Source organism: Palaemon carinicauda, chromosome 35 (genome assembly GCF_036898095.1).
Source record: "Palaemon carinicauda isolate YSFRI2023 chromosome 35, ASM3689809v2, whole genome shotgun sequence".
NCBI lineage: Eukaryota > Metazoa > Arthropoda > Malacostraca > Decapoda > Palaemonidae > Palaemon > Palaemon carinicauda.
In genome coordinates, this window is record NC_090759.1 from 37,347,200 (window position 1) to 37,369,699 (window position 22,500).

Consider the following 22,500-nt stretch of genomic DNA (forward strand, 5'->3'; position numbering starts at 1 on the left):
ACAAGAGGAAGAGAAATTAGATAGAATAGTGGCCGAGAGAACTCTAACCCAAGATAGTAGAAGACCATCGTGCAAAGGTTATGACACTACCCAAGACTAGAGATCGATGGTTTGATTTTGGAGTATCCTTCTCATAAAAGAGCTGCTTTTACCATAGCTAAAGAGTCTCTTCTACCCTTAGCAAGGGGAAAGTAGCCAAACATCTAATGGCATATCTATTAGAAACGAACAGCGCAAGAATGCACTATTTAAAAGGGTAGTGTAATAATGCTTTAGCTTAATTTATGCCATTGGATTGACCGGTTGTAAGCCAACCTAGTAATCCATGTAAATGACTTTATCTGAAGAAATACTTCGTGGACCAGTTTAATTTCCTGTACAGCAGAAGCCCCAAATGGAGAAACGAATATCTACATGGATTTTATTCTCAATGGAAAAAAAAAAATATTTTAGTTAAAGATGTAACACCTACATAAGTTAATAGTCAAGTGATCATAGAATGGCAGGGAGTAAAATGATCAACATGATGTAAGGAAAGAAAGAGGCAAACTAATTCTGAGAAAGAAAGTAACGATTAGTTTGGTTAAGCAATACACAATAGATACTCCCAGCTACATGATGAAATGGAAGCAAATAAAGAAGAAATGAACAGTAATTGAACAAAATTTGTACCAGTACAAGAGATAGGTGGAATAGTTCCCTTACATGAACAAGAATAATCACAAGAAAACACCGAAAGCCTAGTCTTGGGTAGTGCCATAGCCTCTGTACCATGGTCTTCCACTGCCTTGGGTTAGAGATCTCTTGCTTGAGGGTACACTCAAGCACACTATTCTATCTCATTTCTCTTCCTCTTGTTATTGTGAAGTTTTGATAGCATATGTGTGTATATGTATATATATATATATATATATATATATATATATATATATATATATATATATATACACACATATATATATATATATATATATATATATATATATATATATATATATGTATATATATGTATATATATATATATATATATATATATATATATATATAATAGATTTAACTTAATGTTGTTATTCTCAAACTTCTCTTGTAGTATATTTCCTTATTTCCTTTCCTCACTGAGCTATTATCCTTGTTGGGGCCCTTGGGCTTGTAGCCTCCGGCTTTACCAACTAGGGTTGTAGCTTAGTAAGTAGTAATAATAATAATAATAATAATAATAATAATAATAATAATAATAATAATAATGATAATATAAGAGCTATTTATTTTAATGATGTTACTGTTCTTAAGATATTTCATTTTTCCTTGTTTCCTTTCCTCAGAGGGCTATTTTCCCTATTGGTACCCTGGGCTTATAGCTTCCTGCTTTTCCAACTAAGGTTGCAGTTTAGCAAGTAATAATAATAATAATAATAATAATAATAATAATAATGATAATAATTATTATTATCATCATTATAATAATAATAATCATAATAATAACTATAATAATAATAATAATATTATTAATAATAATAATAGTAATAATAATAATACTAGCAAACGTACATATAATTAGAACTAATTTATATATATATATATATATATATATATATATATATATATATATATATATATATATATGCATACAATATATGTAATGATTAGAATAGTTAATATTACATGTTTAAAACAAATGACGTAATATGTCATGTTGGTTGGAGGAGCTAACCCTGGGAATTGCTGTAGTCATTCAAATCGTAAACAGGACATACAATGCAAACCTCAGCAATTTGACATTCTTCTTAACGTCAACACGTTGTCTCAAGCGTGTGAAAGTTTGTGACGTCACCAGATGCAGGTGTCTTCCGAGTTTGTGACGTGACTAATATAAACTGAGCATACGATATCTGTGATATCGATAATTTAGTCAGTTCATATCTATACTTCACCAGAATTGGTCATCTGGACCAACCCAGCTTCCTCCAGTGATGGAGATGTTTAACTCTGTTGTTTTTATAGAATAAATACTTAAAAACTATTAAGATGTATTCAGTTATCCATTTACATACATCAGAAACAACACATACTCAATGTGAGCTTATAACAGTAGCACGCCAATAAATGGTGCCAGCGATTAAACTCTAAGAATTAGAGAAAAATCTTCAAGACTTCAAAATAATAGCTGTAAAACCAGAGAAATATCTTCAAGACTTCAACATAAAAGCTGTAAAACCAGAGAAAGATCTTCAAGAACTCAACATTATCTACAAGAATCTACAATTTTGACTAAGTATTATAGTCCAACGAAACAGCTAACATCAACAAATGTTAGAATACAACCTGAATCTTCAATCAACATCCTAGGAAACCCAAGGACTGGCGTTCAACAATTGCAAAACATATCCAGGAAGAACTACATTCAACAAGAAACTCGAACGAGACATCGCTAACAAAACATCAAGAGAGAGAGAGAGAGAGAGGACGTGTCGACATCATATATAAGCTAAGTACAGATTTTTTTAATTCATTCCAGTTTGGGCAGTGAAGTGTAGTTATCAAGAGTTGTTAGTCGATTATTACTGGGGTGAGTGAATTGCTAAACTTTGTTAAAAGGAAACTCCGAATTCTCATTTAGAATTTTTCTTTCTTTGTGCTAATTCCTTTTTCTTTCAGAAATTCTCGGGAAATGTTTTGGGATTAGTAACATTGTTGGGGGAATTTTATTATACATATGCGTTTACGCAGTGGGCGTCTGTACTCATATAGATATTTTGATAGAATTGCAAGGGGTCAAAGAGATAGAAAAAAAAAAATACAGCAGTCATGACTCCTCCTGTCAGCCCTACCCCTGGACCTAGTGGTGTAGGCCAGACTAATCCTCCTCCAATTGTGACGCTTGTAAATGCCAGGTCAGCAATCCTTCCTTTTCAAGGTCGGGTCAACGGGTTCTTGCCACAAAATGTGGAGTCATGGATTTCATCCGTTGATGCCCATTTAAATGCCAAACAAATCGTAGACCCTTTTGTACAATTACAAGAAGCTAAAAGTTTTATAGATTTTTCTAAGGGGGATGCGAGTGCGTATTTAAGAGGTGTTTCATTTCAAGAAGCAGTTACTTGGGATGATTTCAAAGTTAGGTTACGCGCGATCTATGGGGGTGAGGAAGCCTTGGATGTAGTATTAACGTTACGAAATACACTTAATCAAGCCACTATGAATCGGCTTAATGTTATTGAGAGAGCAGCTCTCATAGCTGATAGGCTTAACGAATATCAGGACATTTTAGGTCATTCCACTTGGGTTACTAACGATAACATCTCCGTGAAAGATTTTTTACGATTAATGTATTTAACTTGCATGACATTTATGTTGCCTGAAGCTTTAGTGCGGTGTTTTGATAAGAAGTTAACGCCTGCAAGTACGGAATTGGATGTCTATAAACAAATAAAGAAACACATGTCCAAGTGTCCAGATCTCGATCCCGTGTTAACTCAAGTTTTTGCAAAGAATGAAACAAAACCACAAACAGTGAACGTAGTTAACAGTCCAGTAGCGGGATTGACGTGTTATAACTGCAAACGTCAAGGTCACATAAGCGCAGACTGTAGAACGAAATTTTGCTCAATTCACAACACTGCAACGCATTCTTATAGTCAATGTTACTCGCGTAAGACACAAGAATATCCCAGAAATACACAGTCAATTCCACAGTCAGTTCCATATGGAAATAAAAAGAAAAATCCTCATTTTAACAATAAGAAGAAACAACCAAATGTCAATGCAGTTCAGAGTCCGAAACAAACAAACACTTCTTCAAATATCGCTGAGCATGGGCCGTCAAACCAGACCTCGCAAGGTCAGACTAATTTTCAGAATGTGCAGAGCAAAGCAAATACCACATAGTTAACTCTAGAGGGGAAGAGAGTGATGTTGGGTCAAGGTCATTCATGTCAACATCAATAGTATTGAATAATCAATTTAATGTTTTATCAGATATTTGTGAGACAATAGATTTTCCTATGAAACACACGGCCGAATTAAGTAAAACAGTGCATGCTCCCGTAGATTTGCAACGAATTCATACAATAATAAGCCAAAATGAGTTACGGCCAACCTTATATGCTGTAAATTTAGAACACAAATCCTTTACGTTATTTTTTGACTCTGGTAGTCCACGTAATATTATGGATTTGAAGACACATCATTTGTTGTTTTCGAACTTTCCGATTGAAAAATCAGGAATTAGACTTTCAGGTATAGGAAATAATGAATTAAACGTCATAGGCATAACTCATATTCAGTTCAGAGTCGGTAATCGCACGTTTGCCGATACATTTGTTGTTGTAAAAAACATTAATATGTATCCAGCTGTAATTATAGGATACCCATCTATGGGAAATCAAAACATTATCTTAGCTCCTGCCAAGCACGGCGTGTATATCAAAGGGAAATTCTATAAGTCTTCTAATACCTTAAAATCAGTTTTGGATAAAAAGGAGACGACAAATGTAACCGTAACGTACGTTGAAGAACCAATAACTTGTCTCACTAATAAAGAAATAATATACGCGACCCAGCAGAATTCTCGTTCACCCGTAATATCATCTTGCACGCAATCTATCGAACCAAACATACCTTCGAATTTAATAGTGCAAATAAAGAAAACACTACCGGGATCTGAAATATTAATCCTTTCCGATACTTTGAAAACTAACGGATTGTCTGTCACACAAGCTATTTATACAGTAGGCTCACATCAGCAATGTAATATCGAAGTCTGTAATCATTTAAATAACACTTTAGTAATTCACAAAAATCAACATATCTTGGATGTAGAAGTTTATAAACATCGTATTCTTACCGTTGCTGAAATCAATCACTCTCAATCAGTTGCGGATGAATCCCTTTTGCGATCTATTAAAGATAAAATCAGTAAGGACATTCAAGACGAAGAAATTCAGCAGAAAATTTTTGAACTTTTAACTAAATATCAAGATGTCTTTTCCACTACGGATGGATCCTTAGGAAAACAGGTGTGATCGAGCCTCAAATAAGGTTAAAGGACAAGCAGAAAATTATATATGTACCCTCGTCCCTATGAAATTCCAGAATGAAATAAATGATGAAGTAGGTAAAATGTTAGAGGAAGGAGTCATTAGAAAATCAAACAGCCCTTATAATTTTCCTTTAATAGTTGTACCGAAAAAAGATCGAACATGGCGTATCTGCGTCGACTTTCGTCGTCTAAACGAGGAAACGATCCCTGATCGATTCCCAGTGCCATGTACTGACGATATTTTGTCTTTGTTAGGTCAGAATAAATATTTTACCAGTTTGGACTTACTTAAAGGCTTTCACCAGATATCATTAGAAGAAGATAGTATCCCATACACAGCCTTCAGCACAGCCAGGGGACATTATGAATTTTTACGGATGCCTTTTGGTTTACGTTGTGCTCCTATAACATTTACAAGAATGATTAACATAGTGTTTGGAGACTTGTTAGGGGATATATTGCATGCTTATATGGATGATCTTGTAATCTTTTCCAACACCTTAGAAGAACATCTACGTAAGTTAGAACTAGTACTACAGAGATTAAGACAACATAACTTAAGGGTAAAGATTAGTAAGTGTGAATTTTTCAAAACAGAATTAATATATTTGGGTTTCATGGTGTCAAGCCAAGGTCTTAAAGTAGTCCATGATAAGGTGTCGGCTATACGTAATTTTCCCATACCTACTAATGTCAAGGGAATACAGCAATTTCTGGGTTGTAGTGGATATTACAGGCGTTTTATACGCAACTATTCAATAATAGCCGCTCCTTTAACTGATCTTACAAAGACGGGCGTAGATTTCATATGGTCTGAGCAACATCAACAGGCGTTTAATACTTTGAAAGATGAACTGTGTAGTTCTCCTATCTTAAAATTTCCTGACTTCGGTAAGGAATTCTTCATTGCAACAGACGCATCAGACTTAGGAGTAGGAGGGGTATTGCTTCAGCAATATGATAAACAATTTTTCCCGATAGCTTTCTATTCTCGAAAATTAAGAACTTCCGAAAGTAAGTATGCAGTAATAGACAAGGAAGGACTAGCTATTGTTAATTCGCTAGTGCATTTTAAGTTCATAATTTACGGTTATCCCGTTAAGGTTCTTACTGACCATAAACCACTAACAGAGTTCTTTAAAGGCTTCAACCACAGCCCTAAACGAACTCGGTGGCATTTGATCATTCAAGATTTTGGCGCAAGAATCGGGTATTTACCTGGGAAAGCAAATATCATTGCGGATGCATTATCACGCAACCCCGTGTCATCGTGTACGGAGCCTTTAGCTGAATTAATAGATATATCAACATCCATGCCTATTGTAAAAACAATATCTGAACAAGAAGATTTAGGCTGGAGCGCTGAATTGTTACAGACTGAGCAAAGAAAAGATCAGAAAATAGAAACAATTGTAAATGCTTTGAAAGGCAATCATAAAGAAAAGGAATATATAAAGTATAAGCAGCAGAATTATATAATCAAAGATAATATTCTGTGTAGGACTGTGACAAGGAAAACCCGCAATACACCACATGTAACTAACGACCAGGTAGTAGTGCCAATCTCACTTATTTCCACTGTCCTGAATTGGTTGCATTCAAATCCATTACATGGACACCCTGGGTTCTCATTAATGTCACAGAAAGCCAAATCATTGTTTTATTGGCATACAATGCTTACAGATATAAAAAGACACATAGCTAATTGTCGCACATGTCAGGAAAACAAAGGGCATACGAAAACACCTGTCAGCCTAGGAGCTTATCCTGTGCCCAATCAACCCTTTGAAAGAATACATTTAGATTTGTTAACAGGATTTTACGAGTCAGACAGAGGAAATAAGCACCTCTTAGTAATTATAGATGCTTTAACTCGATATACAGAACTAATAGCGCTAAAACTAAAACTGCGATTGAATGCGCTAGGAAGTTTTACGAGTGTTACATTTGTAAACATGGAATTCCACACATGATAATCTCAGACTCGGGTGGTGAATTTAATAATCACTTTCTTACCTCATTGTGTGAATTCCTCACCATAAAGAAAATTAATACCATGATATATCACCCAGAGTCGAATGGGCTAGTGGAAAGAGCAAATAGGAAGATATTAAATATATTGAGGGTAACACTAGGGGGATCAGACCCCAACTGGGATATTGCAATACCGGCGGCACTGAGTACTCTGAATCATTCATATCATATATCAATTAAAATGTCACCGCATGAAGCATTGTATGGTACCCCAGTTAGAACACCTTTCCATGTATTAACGCCTACAACTAATCTATCAAATCCTTTAAAAGAATGTATAAATGCAAGTATAAGTCGATATGATATCCTTCGAAAGAATTTAGAAGAATCACAAATCATAATGAAAAGGAATCATGATAAAATAACGAAACCAACTAAAACATATACCGTGGGTGATAACATCTATATTCAAATCAATGTCCAAAAAGGGCTCAATTATAAACTAACACCTAAGTTTGAAGGCCCATTTAACATTTTGGAAACATTAACGGCCAATAGGTTTAGAGTTCAAAACGTATCCCAACCCACGGATGAGAGAATAGTACCATTGGCTCACATAAGAAATTAAAAAGAAAAGAGAGGAAAAGAAGTGAAGGAAAATTTTATTTTGTTTTGTGTGATTAAAAGTTTTCTTTTTAATACAGGAGTAATTACATATATTTTTTCTCGTTACAGGTTTCCAAGATGAATTTTTTGTTGTTGGGAGTGATATTGTTCACTCAGACATTTTTCTCGTATGGGATGAGCTCTAAGACTAAAAATATATATTTTAAATATGGCAATATAGTTGAAAGACAAGAAGACATTTTTATTACGTCAACCAACGTAATTGTAGAAGTGAATATGCAAGCAATTTTTCTTCAAGAGAATGATGTCATTAGCTTAAGAACCGCCATTTCAAGGTTTTCTGCATCATTGGATGAGTTGCATAGAAGACATTTTCATTTGACTACAAAGAGTTTGCTTGGATCAACATTAAAAGTTGCAGAGATGCTATCTGATGACTTGAAAAATAAGACTGGCGAGACGGGATCTTTGGCTTATGACCTTTTGATGTGGACTGTAGGACACGAACATAAAGAAAGACGGAATCCGTTTATTTATGCTGCATTAAGCATCTTTGAGTCTGTTGCAAGTTTAGGTTTAGGAATTTCCAATCGTCTTAAAATTAGTAATCAAAATAAGAAAATTGAGTTCTTGACTCATAAAGATGAATTGATTATGTCAGAACTAAGGAATCAGTTAGCTTCAATCAATAAAATTATGGATTTATTAAATGAACATTCAGATAATATCGTTCAAATTATGGAAGTACAGGATTTGTTGGCAACATTAACGTATTATGATTCAAAGATAGATCACATACATAACAGAATTACACATTTCATTGAGAAATCCAAGGATTATGTAGAAGCTATCACGTTAGCAACTAAAGGTGTATTGTCGCCCCATTTGTTGCCTATAAGTTACTTAAAGTTAATTCTGGAGAACGGAAGGGATAAACTAGGCTATGTTCCTTTGTTAGACGAACATAGGTTAGAATTTTATTACAGCCTAATTACAGTAAACGTAGATAATAACAAGATTATGATTACAATTCCCTTTGATTCTTCTGATGCCTGGCAATCTTACAGGATATCACCATTTCCGACTTTCATGACGAATCACTCGAATCCAGTAATATCCAGTTTGACAGGACACGTATTGATTTCCCCAGACAAGGAAACATATACGGTCATTAAAGACTTAAATCAATTAACTCACTGTTCAGACGCAATGGATAGAAAAATATGTACAGCTGACTCATTTGAATTCCATAAAAACTTAATGGATTCATGCGAGTTAGGTATAGTGCTAGACGGTGCTCTCTCCCATACAAGTGAAAATTGTCTGGATAAGCTTTATCCCTTTGACAATAATGAGTTCAATTGCAGACTGAATAATGGCTCGTGGATACGATACGACAAGGACGGCTTCAATGTATCATGCCCTGACGGATCCACGTCCTTCACCCATATCTTCGTCGCAGCAGATGGTTGTGTCGGGACTTCCCCGAATTCCATGGTGACTGGTCTACGAACAATCATCAGAGAACGAGCCTACTTCGCGAACTTCACGTGGACCTCTACAATGCCAGCACTTCCTCTCCCGTACAACGGACATGTGGCAAAGCGGTTGATGAAACTTACCGAAAAGGACCACCTGTCACCGACTTATAAAGAAATTCTTCACCCCATACTACTGGCTGGTTTGTGTATCACGGTGGTGATATTTATCGCTGTGAACATCCTTGTTTGGCGTAGGTTACGGCACAGCAAGCAGCTAAAAAGGAATGAGTTGCCTAGCCCCGACAATACCCCCTATTTGATCCAGTTCAAAGCTGTTTGAGTGGCCACCTCATTCGGTAAAGGAGTAATTTGTCGGGAAGAGTTTGTATGAAAAGCTGATTAGTACGCTAGTAATATGTAAATAAAGAAATTTTCTACATTTGCATTGTTAAAAATACATTTAAAACAACATTTAAAAAAAAAAAAAAAAAAAAATATAAATCATTTTTTCTCTCGGCATCTAATAAAAATATATAAGCCGGAATGTTAAAAAAGAAAAGAGAAAAAAAAAAATAAAATATATAACAGAATCTATGGGCATCTAATAAAATATATCAGCCCTATATATAAATATATATATATATATATGTACGAAACCGTGGTACGTGTACGTACCAGGAATTCGTGTTTGTGCACTAATAATTGAGTATTATGTTTCTGACAAAGGTAACAATTATTCTTTATCAAGTTACCGAATCATATGTAAGTCAGAAGTTTTTTTTTTTTTTGGTACCATATAATCATTTGCTAGCAATGTACCATATATATGATCTTGGTTTTATCATGCATTTTTCTTTTTGCTTTGGTAATATCTTTTTTGTATGCATTATTGTTATTATTTTTTAATGTGCCTATTTGGACATTCGTCCTCGGTTGATTATGGCTAAAGTTAAACAAAGAATAATACGTATGTCCAGTCACACCTAATAACCATGTTTTGGATTGTTGTTAAATTTTTGTAAAAAAATTGAGATAGCTGGCCGAGCTAATGTAATGATTAGAATAGTTAATATTACATGTTTAAAACAAATGACGTAATATGTCATGTTGGTTGGAGGAGCTAACCCTGGGACTTGCTGTAGTCATTCAAATCGTAAACAGGACATACAATGCAAACCTCAGCAATTTGACATTCTTCTTAACGTCAACACGTTGTCTCAAGCGTGTGAAAGTTTGTGACGTCACCGGATGTAGGTGTCTTCCGAGTTTGTGACGTAACTAATATAAACTGAGCATACGATATCTGTGATATCGATAATTTAGTCAGTTCATATCTATACTTCACCAGAATTGGTCATCTGGACCAACCCAGCTTCCTCCAGTGATGGAGATGTTTAACTCTGTTGTTTTTATAGAATAAATACTTAAAAACTATTAAGATGTATTCAGTTATCCATTTACATACATCAGAAACAACACATACTCAATGTGTGCTTATAACAGTAGCACGCCAATATATATACATATATATATGCATATATATATACATATATATATATATATATATATATATATATATATATGCATACAATATATACATATATATATGCATATATATATATATATATATATATATATATATATATATATATATACATATTTCCAACAAACCAATCAAATTCCTACATACAGAAACCATTAAACATTTTTAAATCTCATTCGTACACGCACACACACACTCAGTATAAACGCAATTATATTATGTAACCTTATATCGAGAAGTAAAACGTGATATTCAACACAAAGAGAATGCACAGACACGAGGGAAGTGAAATACCGAAGCGCAAAGACTTTTACTTTTGCTGACGGCATCCATATGACGTAGGCAAGAACTTATCATCCGATCACCGAGGCTCAGCAGCGTTGTCTAGCCAATAATTGGATGAGTGACTATCAAGAAATAGTCGGATAATATGGGCATTTAGCTCTTTGAACTCTCAGAAGACGTGGCATGTATATATATATGTATATATATATATATATATATATATATATATATATATATATATATATACACGTGTGTATGTATGTATATATGTGTATATATACATATATATATATATATATATATATATATATATATATATATATATATATATATATATATATATATATAGACACACCCCCACACACACATATATATACATACAAAAAATATATAATCATATATATATATATATATATACATATATATACATATACATATAAATTATATATATATTTATATATATATATATATATATATATATATTTAGACAACACACACAATATATATATATATATATATATATATATATATTTAGACAACACACAATTTATATATATATATATATATATATATATATATATATATATATATATATTTAGACAACACACAATATATATATATATATATATATATATATATATATATAAATTATATATATATATATATATATATTTATATATATATATATATATATATATATATATATATATATATATATATATATATATTTAGACAACACACACAATATATATATATATATATATATATATATATATATATATATATATATATTTTAGACAACACACAATATATATATATATATATATATATATATATATATATATATATATATTTAGACAACACACAATATATATATATATATATATATATATACATATATATAAACACGGATTAATGAACTGAGTAAATTTACGGGTATAGACTGGCATAGAAACTCCATAAGCAGACAGAAGTGGAAGGGCATATGCAGGGCCTTTGTCCTGCAGTGGACAATAAACAGCTGATGTTGATGATAATGATATATACATATGTGTATCTGCGTCCTATCCTGTATGTTTGATAATACGAATTTGAAGGCAAAAAAAAGAAAAAAAAAAAAAAAAGCAATTAGTCTAAAATGCACCATTCACTCTCGTGCAAAACGGGGTCGTTAAGCAAAGCCCTCCAGGTCATCCGCTTGATCAAGGAATCCCAAGAGAGACTGTTTAAGGGTAAACTCTGCCGTAATCGGTCTGAAAAGGTGAGGAAATTACGTGCGCTTTGCGCTTCTCCAACGAGGCAATCGTCTACACGACCGGGAAAGACGACGAATGCAACGATAAAGGGATATTCATAGAGGATCCGCTTTCCCTTATTGACTATCCTGGAAGAAAACAGCCAAGTGTGTGCTTACTCGGCTTGTTTACACGGTGAGAAGGCTCATGCTTCGACCTAGATCGCAAGCAAAAGGAGAAATATCCGGTTTTAAATGTTTGCTTGCAAGGAAATCTGTTCGTGGCCTTGCTTGGACTGTCTGGGAGAGAAAATTTCATATCATTTGATCGACAAATTTGAAGAAATTTCACGTGTTGATTTTGTTGCAGCAAGATTCTTCGTGTTCCTGGTTAGATAACCAAAAACAATGGTATCATCTATTCTTAATTTGGTTCTCAATCATCTCGATTTCAATTAAGAATGTTAATTTATTTCTATAAAATTGCTTAGCAAGATGAAAATCCACGTGTCTTTTCATTAACTTTCTCACAAAATGAGCATTGCTGTAATTTTGAAGACCGTCCATCCAAGAATCCTCGTGGTTTTCAATATGGACATTGATATGTTAAATTCCTTGGGTCTTTTATAAGTTCTCTTTGATGAACCCTCTTGCAAGTGTACATTTGCCATATGCTTTGATTGGATAAAGATAGAGAGTAAGTTCAGAATTCAAATATCGTTTAGCGAGATCGTTTACAAAGTAAAAATCCTCATGTCCTTTGAAGGGCTTTAATGGTAGGGGAAATTAATGATATCATTTAATGAATTCGCTTGGAAGATGAACGTATAGGTCTTTTCACGCCCTCACTTGCACAGTAAAAAATCTTCATGTATTGATTTGAAATTCTTCTTTTTTTTTGGGGGGGGGGGGGTAAGGTGAGATTATTCCTTCCGTTCGCTGCGCTCGCTTGCATTGGAAGACTCACCATGTCATTTGGTAGGTTCGTTAGCTGGGTGAGAGACTAAGGAGAGCTTTGGGTAAAAAAAAATGAGATTATGAAAAGTAAAATGCCACCTTTTATAAAAAGAAAAGTATTTAATCAGATGATCCTACCAGAATTAACTTATGCATCGAAAACTTGGAGTCTTACTAAAGCCTTCAAACATAAGCTAGTCACAACTCAAAGAGCTGTGGAAAGAATTTGATGGGAATAACACCAAGAGACAGAAACAGGGCAACATGGATAAGAGAGCAAGATAAAGTACTGGGTATTTTAACAAGAAAAAGAAATGGACATGGGCAGGAAATATAATGAGAATAACTGATAATTGATCCCTACAGATTGCAAAAAAAGACAAAAAAAAAAAAGAAAAAAAACGGGAAGGGAACGAAGACGATGGATTGACGAACTAAGACAACAAAAAATAGTAACCACGATACGAGAGTAAACAAAAGTAGAGGATATACTAATAAAATGTAAGAAAAATATATAATGAAAATGACAGACAAAAGATGGACATTAAGAATAACAAAACGTGTCCATAGACATTGCAAAAGAAGCAGGTGAAGGAAGAGATGACGATGGATTGACAAACTAAGAAGAATTGCGGGGATAAAGTGGCATAGAAAGACCAGAAACAGACGGCATTATCTCTTTTCTTTTCTCTTAATTTCTCTCTCCCCCATCCAAGATGCGACCTACAACGGTCAGCTAACAGCCAGGTACTTATTTCACTGCTTAGGGTTGTGCTGGCTTACTTTGTAATGCCCTTGCTTGGTGATCGCCAGACTGGAGTTCGAGTCTCATTCAAGATCGTTAGTTCCTTTGGTCGCTGCAACCTCGTCCTCCTTGTGAGCTACGGAAGGGGGGTTTAGGGGAGCCTATAGATCTATCTGCTGAGTCATCAGCAGCCATTGCCTGGCCCTCCTTGGTCCTATCTTGGGTGGAGAGGGAGCCTTGTGCACTGATGATATGTATATATGGTCAGTCTCTAGGGCATTGTCCTGCTTGAGAGGGCAATGCCACTGTCTTTTGCCTCTGCCCTTCATGAGCAAGGAAGGAAAAGAATTATGTGAAAAATATCCTTTTTGATGCGAAGTTGAACACGTGACACTACAAAAAAAAAAAAAAAAAAAAAAAAAAAAAAAAAAAAAAAACTAATTGAAGAGTGTAAGAATTGACAGAAGAACTTTATGCTGAATTGTTTTTTTCTTTTTTAGGGAAATACTCTGAAATTTATAAAATTTTTAAAAGGCAGAATTTTTTTTTAAATCAATTATCAATTGACCGAAAAGGTCGCGAGGAGAGAGATTCACAATATACTTCTGTTTTGTATTAAAATGCATTTCTTGTATACAATGAATATAAAATACATTCTACCATTAGAAATTATAAATTTCCGAGTATTTGCATAAAACAAAACAAAAAAAAAATTTCAGCATAGAGATTTACAACATACTTACTTCTCTCCTATAATAATCTATTCCTTGTATACAATGAGTAATTCGAAATGAATATGAAAAATTCAACCACTGAGAATAATAAATTTCTGAGTATTTGCAAAAAAAAAAAAAAAAAAAAAAAAAAACATACATTTTCTCTTCTATCACCTCATGCACACTTCAACAATGTTTCAGATTAATTATTTTTCCCCGGCGCACTGTTAAAAATGTACCTTAAAAAAACGGTAAAAATCCTGGAGTGCATTTTCCCATGCACTTACAGTTTTAAAAACGGATGTATTGACGTTAAGGAATGATATTACGGTCATCATCCCTTAGAAGATAATAACAAAGTAGGGTAAAAATCACGGTCGTCTGTATTCTTCTAAAATTCGGCTGATAATATACATTTTACGAGGAATTTCCCATTGAAATTACGGTTTTTTCTCAATAGTGCGGGTGAAGTGTCACATGTTCAACCTTGTTCATTACCAGGTGCCATTTCCTTCATAAAAGGATCTTTTCATTCGATTCTATTCAAGACGGATGCCAAGCAAGTTAACTCGAGCCTTTGTCATCTACCGGGATCCATACTCCGGGGGAAAGAGCTCTTTCCCTTACACCATTTTTTACACGTGGCTATTATACATTATTATTATTATTATTACTATCCAAGCTACAACCCTAGTTGGAAAAGCAAGATGCTATGAGCCCAGGGGCCCCAATAGGGAAAAATAGCCCAATGAGGAAAGGAAATAAGGAAATAAATAAATGAAGAGAACAAATTAACAATAAATCATTCTAAAAAAGGCAACAACGTCAAAACAGATGTCATATATAAACTATTAACAATGTCAAAAACAAATATGTCATATATAAACTATAAAAAGACTCATCTCTCTTATCCACTTGAAGCGCATCTAAACGCCGCATTTTAGCATTATAGGGCAAGTGTTGAATAACCAGGACTTCCCTACACTTGAAAAAAAAAACGTTATTTTAATCGAAAATTCTCTGAAAAAATATACAGTTCTCAGCCGTATTTCAGTAAAATACAGGCGACCGTAATTTCACCCTACTTTGTAATTATCTTTTATGGATTGGTGAATGTTATATCACTCGTTTACGTCAGTATATGTTTTTAAAACGGTAAATGCCTGGAAACACTTATTCCAGGAATTTTATCGCTTTTTAGGGCAAATTTTTAACTGTGAATTTTAGAATCAATACTGTCATAGCCTTCTTCGTTTTGTTCTGTATTAGTTGATGTCATTCCTTTTCTAATTGCGATTCTGAGAGGTTGGTTCCACTTCTGTTTTATGAATATTATAATTTGAATTTTTCTTTTTTTTCTATTTTTTACTTTTTATATATAAATTTGTATACACTTTTTATCACCGTTTCTTAATGGTTTTACATGGTTCGTATTTTAAGCCCTGGAAGACGTAATACTGACAATCATGAAACATCAGAATTTATAATATCTATAATAAATTGATTTTAGGAACTGCATTTTTAGGTATATTTTCATTGGATCATTAAAATGTTATGGCAGGAAAGTAATGGGCAAAGAACAGTACCCTGAGGAACACCAGTTATTACATTTCTATACTCACTATGGAGGCCATCAACAACTGTTACTGTTTTTAGAATGATATATTGTTAATTTATTCTCATCATTTATTCATTTCCTTATTTCTTTTCCTCACTGGGCTATTTTTCCCTGTTGGAGCCCATGGACTTATAGCATCTTGCTTTTCCAACTAGGGTTGTAGCTTGGCTAGCAATAATAATAATACTCTATTTCTTAAAAACTCAGTTATGATGCCAAGACCCGCATACTCCCAACTGTTTGATCTTACATACAAAGGCCTCATGATTAACACGGTCAAGGGCAGCACAAAAATGAATGTAAGTCTTACGGACTTTCTGACCACAATCAAAGGATTTCTGTACAGCAATGGAGATTGTAAGAAGGGCAATACATGGTCGAAGGCCAATGCGAATACTGAATTGTAAATTAAGGAAAAGTTTAATACCTTCAGCATACATATTTAGACGTTTCACAAAAAAAAAAAAAAAAAAAAAAAAAAAAAAAACATTTAAAATCTTTAGAATTTTTAGATAACACGAGTTATGGAAATTGGGTTGTAAGTCGGGCTAGAGCTACCACAAACACATTCCCCTAGTGGAGTAACATAACCAATTCTCCAAGAAATACAAAATGCACCTATTCATGAAATTACAGACAACTTAAAAGCTAAGAAATTAGGTGCAATGGACAATACCATTTGGGGTCTACGCCTCCATAAGCATCTGGGTACATCAAATGTGTTTCAATTTCACAGGATGGAAAAGCTAAACTATACTGTTAGAAAAAGCCGTAATTTCAATCGGAAGTTCTCCGTAAAAATATACTGTTCTCAACCGCATTTCAGTAAAATACAGGCGACCATAATTTTACCTTATTTTCTTATTATCATTTACGGGTTGGTGACAATATCAATCTTTTACGACAATATATCTATTTCTAAAACTGTAAAAATACTGGTAAAAAATTTTGCCAGACATTTACCGTTTTTTTTTTATGCAAATTTTTAACAGTGAAGTTAGTTTAGCCTCAGGAAACCGGGAATGAGGAAGATGAAGTTTCTCATTAATCTGCTTACTGTCAAACATATCACCCAAAAGGGTTGCCTTCTCCTTTGGACAATGAATGACAGAGCCATCGGGTTTAAGTAAAGGAGGAACTGATGTATCTACACAATAGAGTGCAGATTCAAAAGTAGCCCACCAAATTAGTTTAGCCTCAGGAAAACAGGAATGAGGAAGATGAAGTTTCTTGTTAATCTGCTTACTGTCAAACATATCACCCAAAAGGGTTGCCTCCTCCTTTGGACGATGAGTGACAGAGCCATCTGGTATAAGTAAAGGAGGAACCGTTGCATCTACACCAAAGAGTGCAGATTTAAATGTAGCCCACCACTTAAGTTCTCTGGGTCGCACTAAAAAGTCTTTAATAGTCCAAATTGCATTTTTTTTTTCAATGGAAGCAAAAACTTACTGAGCAACGGCTCTTTCCTGAATATAGTTATTTAACGTCAAATCTGATCCTTACCCTTCCAAAGATGATAGGCCTCCTGCTTCTCTAAATAAGCATATCTACGTTCATCATTAAACCTTGTTTATTTTCATTCAGTATTATTACACATGAAAATGGATACCCCTATCACTTATGTTGACCAGATTTTCATTCATGAAAAGAACAGACTCAACACAAAATTTTGACCACTCAAAAAAAAAAAAAAAAAAAAGAAACTGCTTGGTCTTTTTTATTAAGAAAAGGAAAGGAATACATGGTCAGAGGTCCCTCTCATATACCTTTCCTTTTAGGCATTTGTTTAATCGTTTTATTATATATCTAGGTTACAAGCCCCAAACCCCCCCCCCCCCCCTTCCCCCCAAAAAAAATACTCGAAAAAACTCTATTATATCTATTTTTCCAATCCCTGAATGAAACAACGGGAAAAACAAAAAGACCTCGTTAGCATATTTTGTAAAAACTTTACTGTTTCCCATAAAACTAATATTCTAACCTTGAAATTCAAATTGTGAAACCTTTCCTGTCTCCCATAAAACTATGAGGAATATTTTAACCTTGAAATTCAAATGGAAAATGTGACAAGGATAAAGTTCATCGTGAATTCAACCATTTCAACCTTGTATATAAAAAAAAATGCGTTGAATTTAATGAAAATGACAAACGAATCCCTCTCTTTATCTGGAAGTCAGCGACCTTTCAAGGCAATGGTCGTGAGGTGGAAGTGGTGGAGCACACGATGGAAAATAAGAACGAATCGAGAAAAACAGAAGACTGGATTTCAGTGTGACGCGCTTACACACACACACACATGCATAAATATCTTTTTCACAGGAGTAAGACTACTCCCTTTCACCAGTACTAGAGGGACGGGGAAATCTTACTGTGACCAAGATATATATATATATATATATATATGTGTGTGTGTGTGTGTGTGTGTATATTTACACACACACACACACACACACACACGCACACATATATATATATACATATATATATATATATATATACATAAATCAAAATAAGTTTTTTTCCCTTGATAAGGCGTAACAAATAAAAAAAACATACAGCTAATTCTATCTTTCTCAGAAACCACGGTTTGATTCATGTCATCCACAACAGCAAACAATTATTATTATTATTATTATTATTATTATTATTATTATTATTATTATTATTATCACTCGCTATGCTACAGACCTAGTTGGAAAAGCAGGATGCTATAAGCCTACGGGCCCCACCAGGGAAAATAGCCCAGTGAGGAAAGGAAAAGGAAAGTTAAAATATTTCAAGAACAATAACAAAATAATTATTTTGTATATATATACAATAAAAACTTCAACAAAACAAGAGGAAGAAAATTAGATAGAATAGTGTGCCCGAGTGTACTCTCAAGCAAGAGAACACTAACCCCAAGGACAGTGGAAGATCATGGTACAGACGCTATGGCAATACCCAAGACAAGAGAACAATGGTTTGATTTTGGAGTGTCCTTCTCCTAGAAGAGCTGCTTACCATAGCTAAAGTCTCTCTTCTACTCTTACCAAGAGGAAAGAGGCCACTGAACAATTAGAGAGCAGTAGTTAACCCCCTAGGTGAAGAAGAATTGTTTGGTAATCTCAGTGTTGGCAGTGTATGAGGACAGTGGAGAATCTGTAAAGAATATGCCAGACTATTTGGTGCATGTGTGGGCAAATGGCAAATGAACTGTAACCAGAGAAAAGAATCCAATGTAGTACTGTCTGGCCAGTCAAAGGACCCCATAACTCTCTAGCGGTAGTATCTCAACGGATGGCTGATGCCCTGGGCCAACCTACAAGCAAACAAGTGAATGTCCGTCAGGAGGGAATAATGCGTTTTGCTATTTCCTTGTTTTCCAATTTTTCATTCTAAAGCACAAAACCTGTGCATAGAAGAAAAGGAATGACCGGGCTTCAGTTGAGAGACACTCTCTCTCTCTCTCTCTCTCTCTCTCTCTCTCTCTCTCTAGGAAAGGAGGACCGGTAGAGGAATTCCCTTATTAAAGTATTTTCAAGTGGAATAAATCCCAACCGTTGATAACACCCCTCCCCCCCTCCCTCTCTCTCTCTCTCTCTCTCTCTCTCTCTCTCTCTCTCCAACTGAAGGGTTTTCTCCTAACCTATTTTTAGTGGCCTCAAGCACTCGACCTACTACGTAAGACACCTAACATCGCTGCCGTCAACTCGAGAGAGAGAGAGAGAGAGAGAGAGAGAGAGAGAGAGATAAATAAATATATATATATATATATATATATATATATATCATTGCATATGTATATACATGTATAATTGATCCCAATGAGAACAAATTTTGGATGGGAATTATGATACATCTTCGGTAGACAAACTATAATTAAATAGCGGTATGTAACGATGAAGTAATTGCTCGTCATGTATCATTCCTACATGCGGTGCTGTTTTGCACCATTATTATTATTATTATTATTATCATTATTATTATTATTAGAATTTTTACTTGCTAAGTTACAACCCTAGTTGGAACAGCAAGATGCTACAAGTCCATGAGCTCCAACAGGGAAAATAGCCCAATGAGGAAAGGAAATAAGGAAATAAATAAACTACAAGAAAAATAATTAACAATTAAAATAAAATATTAAGGACCAATAACAACACTAAAATAAATCTTTCGTATATAAACTATAAAAACTTTCAAAAACAAGAGGAAGAGAAATAAGATAGAACAGTGTGCCCTAGTGTACCCTCAAGCAAGAGAACTCTAATCCAAGACAGTGGAAGATCATGGTACAGAGGCTATGGCACTACCCAAGAATAGAGAACAATGGTTTGATTTTGGAGTGTCGTTCTCATAAAAGAGCTGCTTATCATAGCTAAAGATTCGCTTCTACTCTTACCAAGAATAAAGTAGAACTTTGCAATTAGATTATAGGTTAAAGGTATCTGATTTCAATTCAAGTTTCATCGGAATAGATGCTCACCAGAACGTCACCCGGCAAGCCCAACCCTCCACTGTGGTGCCCAACCACAATAGTGGCCTCCACATTAAACAGCATATCTTATGGTCCCATGCAGGGATCGATCTGCTGCCATGCGAATGCTTGGCGAACGTGGTTAGTTTACCTGACGTGTATATTTTGTTTTTGTTTTCATTGTTCCCGTACTTCTTTCGTCTCCCTAGTTGCCATTTCCCATTAAATTTTCAGTTATTCGTTCAATCGACCTAAAATCCCCTACAAAAGGAAAACAAATTAATGCTCTGACCTACTTTTAAGTAACAAGGCCTCGATTTACATTGTTATGCTATTGTAAAAGAGATAGTCCACAATATTTCAAAAGGTTTCTGTTTATCAGAACATTTTACTGGTTGCACATCATTCCAGTTCTATTCACGTTACATCACACTTATGAAAGAACATTATTTCTTTTAAAAGAAGTGATAACGTTGCCCCCCCCTCTCTCTCTCTCTCTCTCTCTCTCTCTCTCCAAGACTGGAAGATGCAAAATACATCGAAAGATGCATAAGCAAACCTGGTGGATATATGAGGTGCCTCACACTGAGGGACCTGGGGGAACCCAAACATAGAATAAGACAATAAGGTAAGGCTGGCTGGCTGGCTGGCTGGCTCTCTCTCTCTCTCTCTCTCTCTCTCTCTCTCTCTCCCCAGACCATCCCAGACTGGAGGATGCAAAATACACCGAAAGATGCATAAGGAACTCTCTGGTGGATATATGAGGTGCCTCACACTGAGGGACCTGGGGGAACCCAAACATAGAATAAGACAATAAGGTAAGGCTGGCTGGCTGGCTGGCTGGCTCTCTCTCTCTCTCTCTCTCTCTCTCTCTCTCTCTCCCCAGACCATCCCAGACTGGAGGATGCAAAATACACCGAAAGATGCATAAGGAACTCTCTGGTGGATATACGAGGTGCCTCACACTGAGGGACCTGGGGGAACCCAAACATAGAATAAGACAATAAGGTAAGGCTGGCTGGCTGGCTGGCTGGCTCTCTCTCTCTCTCTCTCTCTCTCTCTCTCTCCCCAGACCATCCCAGACTGGAGGATGCAAAATACACCGAAAGATGCATAAGGAACTCTCTGGTGGATATACGAGGTGCCTCACACTGAGGGACCTGGGGGAACCCAAACATAGAATAAGACAATAAGGTAAGGCTGGCTGGCTGGCTGGCTGGCTCTCTCTCTCTCTCTCTCTCTCTCTCTCTCTCTCCCCAGACCATCCCAGACTGGAGGATGCAAAATACACCGAAAGATGCATAAGGAACTCTCTGGTGGATATACGAGGTGCCTCACACTGAGGGACCTGGGGGAACCCAAACATAGAATAAGACAATAAGGTAAGGCTGGCTGGCTGGCTGGCTGGCTCTCTCTCTCTCTCTCTCTCTCTCTCTCTCTCTCTCTCCCCAGACCATCCCAGACTGGAGGATGCAAAATACACCGAAAGATGCATAAGGAACTCTCTGGTGGATATACGAGGTGCCTCACACTGAGGGACCTGGGGGAACCCAAACATAGAATAAGACAATAAGGTAAGGCTGGCTGGCTGGCTGGCTGGCTCTCTCTCTCTCTCTCTCTCTCTCTCTCTCTCTCTCTCCCCAGACCATCCCAGACTGGAGGATGCAAAATACACCGAAAGATGCATAAGGAACTCTCTGGTGGATATACGAGGTGCCTCACACTGAGGGACCTGGGGGAACCCAAACATAGAATAAGACAATAAGGTAAGGCTGGCTGGCTGGCTGGCTGGCTCTCTCTCTCTCTCTCTCTCTCTCTCTCTC

The 22,500-nt window shown here is 35.3% G+C and overlaps 1 protein-coding gene across 1 annotated transcript in view; it reads right to left on the reverse strand.

Annotated features, from left to right (window-relative positions):
- Positions 1–22,500, reverse strand: part of LOC137627236 (uncharacterized) — a 522,737-nt gene that overhangs the window by 84,918 nt on the left and 415,319 nt on the right. The gene's annotated exons all lie outside the window — the stretch shown is intronic.